Here is a 4378-nt window from a genome sequence, read left to right on the forward strand (position 1 = left end):
GTATATGGATTAGATATAAAGGATATGTAATTTTGTTTTCATGTAAATAAGTCATGAATGATTACTCATATTTTTGTAATTTTATGAGATATTTCATGCTAGTTGCCAAATGATGGTTCTCACATGTGTTAGGTGACTCACATGGGCTGCTAAGAGCTAATCATTGGAGTGTATATACCAATAGTACATTCATCTAAAAGCTGTGTATTGTACGAGTACGAATACGGGTGCATACGAGTAGAATTGTTGATGAAACTGAACGAGGATGTAATTGTAAGCATTTTTGTTAAGTAGAAGTATTTTGATAAGTGTCTTGAAGTCTTTAAAAAGTTTATTAATACATATTAAAACACTACATGTATATACATTTTAACTGAGTCGTTAAGTCATCGTTAGTCGTTACATGTAAGTGTTGTTTTAAAACCTTTAGGTTAACGATCTTGTTAAATGTTGTTAATCCATTGTTTATTAAATCAAATGAGATGTTAACTTATTACATTATCATGATATCATGATGTATTAATATATCTTAATATGATATATATACATTAAATGTTGTTACAACGATAATCGTTACATATATGTCTCGTTTCAAAATCATTAAGTTAGTAGTCTTATTTTTACATATGTAGTTCATTGTTAATATACTTAATGATATGTTTACTTATCATAATATCATGTTAACTATATATATATATATATATATATATATATATATATATATATATATATATATCCATATATATGTTATCATATATATATATATATATATATATATATATATATATATATATATATATATATATATATATATATATATATATATATATATATATATATATATATATATATATATATATATATATATATATATATATATATATATATATATATCCATATATATGTTATCATATAGTTTTTACAAGTTTTAACGTTCATGAATCACCGGTTAACTTGGGTGGTCAATTGTCTATATGAAACCTATTTCAATTAATCAAGTCTTAACAAGTTTGATTGCTTAACATGTTGGAAACACTTAATCATGTAAATATCAATTTCATTTAATATATATAAACATGGAAAAGTTCGGGTCACTACATGCTTAACCATTCGGGAGAAAACCTAGACATAGTTTTCTAAAGCGGCCTCTATCTTAGTAGTCATTTCGTCCTCTTCCGTATGCGAAGGACCACCATTATTAGTGTTCGTTCCATTTCCTCTCCTCATTCTAAAGATTGAAACGGATTAGACACCATCAATAAATCAATACGTATATAACCATATACATACCACCGCACACACACCAAACCTAGCTCAATACTTGTCGCACGTCCTTGCTTGACTTGACTTGCAACCGTAATAGTGGTCGCACTATTACGCTCGCATGCCGTGCCACGCTCAAACGTATCACAACCATTTGCTCGATGTCCAAAATAATAACACATGATTAGTAACATCATAACATAGCATAGTTAATCCACCTATACATCAAAGAACTAATCAAAACCCATATCGACCCGTAGTCCTATAAGTCCCGCATATAACACAACGACACAAAAGTCTAAGTCTATGCGCCTATCTCAAGTCACCTAAATCCCTTAGACCATACTCTGATACCACTTGTAACGACCCAACCCTTGTTAATCCAAAAACCCGACTTCAAAAAAAATTTTTTTTGATGAACCAGTGTATCTGGACGGCGTCCAAATTTCTGGACGGCGTCCAGTTGTGAAGTGCAGGACGACGTCCAAGGATCCTAGATGGCATCCGAATGAACTAAAACATTCTGACCCCGCGGTCCAACTTACTCGAGTGGAAAACCCGCTTCCCGATATTTTTAAACGAAACCGATTATCATAAAACATTCATATAAGTAAAACTAAGAGATTCCCATATTCAAAACCAGGTTTACAACACCGGGCCCACGACGACCCGACTTACAAATTTCGTTCAAAAATAAAAGTTTTGACCATTCAAGTTTAATTTCCAAAGGACGCTAGAGCATGGTGTTTGGGGTTAAACTACCCAAATCTTGGCCGAACTTCCAAAAGCTAAACCCTCGAGATCCACTACTAGTCCAAACATATACCTTTTCCCTTATCCGCACCAGATCCTAAAAAGGTAAACAACGAGAGGGTAAGCTAAAGCTTAGTGAGTAGAACAAATATATACATGCATATACAACTTACCTACTCGCATCCACACATCATACAAATACAATATACGCACATCATCTCTTAACAAAGCTAGGATCATCAAACGTACCTCTAACAATATCAATAGCATAATGATCATAATAATAATGAAATGCTAAACATCAACAATTATAGACCATGGTTAACCAATATCGCAAGGGAATGACCTCGCGAACAAGTCATCGGCGTTCATAACAACCGTTAGCTCCCAAAACGGCTATGGTATGCTAACCCCTGAGGTGTTCCAAAATGGCTATGGCATCATCCCCAAGTGTTCCAAAACGGCTATGGCATCACTTGAACACGTGTGAGTAAGAACCGACTATTCAATTAGCTCCCAAAACGGGTGGTATGCTAACCCCGAGGTATCCCAAAACGGCTATGGTATTCCCCTAAAGTGTTCCAAACGGCTATGGGATCACTTAATAGCGGCTATTACTCACAACCATGTGCACAAAAGGGCTATGTGCACAACTAATATGGGCACATAAGTCATATACATACATACATACATAAATATTCCACTCACCTTATCGGCTTGGTGAGATTTCCAAAAATACTTGAAACCTTCAATGCGAGTCACCTAATACAATTTAATTCCCAATTAATTCACATACAAGTTGGATCATACACCAACTAATTCCCACTAGTGCATTTATGACCCAAAAAGGGTATTTATGACCCGTTTGCACTTGAATCACCCAATCAAGGCCAAAACCCATAACTAATCACTAAAGGCTAGTGATTTAGGTTCTAAGACTCCCATCAAAACATATCTAGGGTGTTTTTAAATTCCCAATTATCTCACTAGGTCAAACTTACCCATTTGACCCATTTAGTGTCTAAAACAAACCCCAAAACATTTTTCACTACTTACATAAGTGAGCTAGTGATTTACTAACCATTTAGGTCTCATTATTACCAAGTATCACTTTAAAACCCTAGGTTAGTCATTCTTGAGTCTTCATGACTCAATCTCACCCGAAACCCCCAAAAATTACCAATAATGGGTTTTAAGTTCAGCTCTAACCCAAACCTTAACCCTTACACTAATGAAAGTAAGGAAGTAAAAGTTAGGACATACCACCACAACCAAAACGTAGCTAGTGAGGAGATGAGCAACTTTATAACTCGAGCTAAGACCCGAAACTAGCTTCTTCTTCCTTTGGTTGAGCTTTCTCACACTAGAAACTTTCCCTCACTAAAATTGAAGTGGTAGGGATGAGGTTGGTGGTAATGGAGTAAGTGACACCCCAAGATCTGATCATGTGGCCTTAAACTCGTTCAACAAGTGAAAAGACTAAATTACCCCTTTAAAATATCAAAAACCAAACTGCTGGCCCGCCAGTTCATCTGGACGGCGTCCCATTTCCAGGACGGCGTCCAGTCCTTCAATGTTGGACGGCGTCCCATCACCTTGGACGGCGTCCAAACTAATTGGAAAAACATGATCTTACACTTCTTGCTCTGTTTTATCCATGAGTGAACCTCCAGCTTCTTGATCAATAGAAATTCGGGTTGCAACATTACAACCCTTATAAAAGATTTGGACTTTTTGGAAGGTATCCAAACCATGGTTTGGACAACCTCTTAGCATTTTGGAAAATCGATTTCATGCTTCATATAAGGTTTCCATCGGCTTTTGAAAAAATTGGGTAATTTCTTGTTTTAGTCTCGCGGACTTAGAAGCTGGAAAACATTTCTTAAGAAATTTTTCCAACATATCATCCCAAATTTCTATCGTAGCCTCGGGCAATGAATCTATCCAACTCCGTGCTTCCCCATGGAGTGTCCACGGGAAAAAGTTTTAAAAGTACATTTTGGTTGATGTCCGCTTGAAGCTTAAATAGAACACATATCTCTTGAAAGAGACGAATATGTTCGTTAGCATCTTCATTCGGACCTCCACCAAATTGACATCTTTTGTTAATCATTTGGAGAATAGGTCCTTTTATTTCAAATTTTACCTCACCAGGTGGCTGAGTAATTGCAATTCCTTGTCCAGTTCGGGTTGGCTTCATCTTGGCCGCCATTGATTGTCTTGGTACAGCCGGTCTTGCCTCTCCTTCCATTTCAAAATTTGGAGGATGAACGGGTTCACCAAATTCAGAATATCGTGGCTTAGTTGTACTTGATTCTGAATTAAAAGTTTCTTGCTTTGATGAAGATTCAAAAAGTTCAAG

At 35.8% G+C, this 4378-nt stretch overlaps 1 non-coding gene across 1 annotated transcript; it reads left to right on the forward strand.

Moving 5' to 3' along the window:
• Window positions 1-3763: 3763 nt before the first annotated feature.
• On the forward strand, window positions 3764-3870 carry LOC139856359 (small nucleolar RNA R71). The gene has a single exon (XR_011761845.1). It is a non-coding gene; the product is annotated as a small nucleolar RNA R71 (small nucleolar RNA).
• Window positions 3871-4378: the final 508 nt, after the last annotated feature.

This window comes from Rutidosis leptorrhynchoides, chromosome 6 (genome assembly GCF_046630445.1).
Source record: "Rutidosis leptorrhynchoides isolate AG116_Rl617_1_P2 chromosome 6, CSIRO_AGI_Rlap_v1, whole genome shotgun sequence".
Lineage (NCBI taxonomy): Eukaryota > Viridiplantae > Streptophyta > Magnoliopsida > Asterales > Asteraceae > Rutidosis > Rutidosis leptorrhynchoides.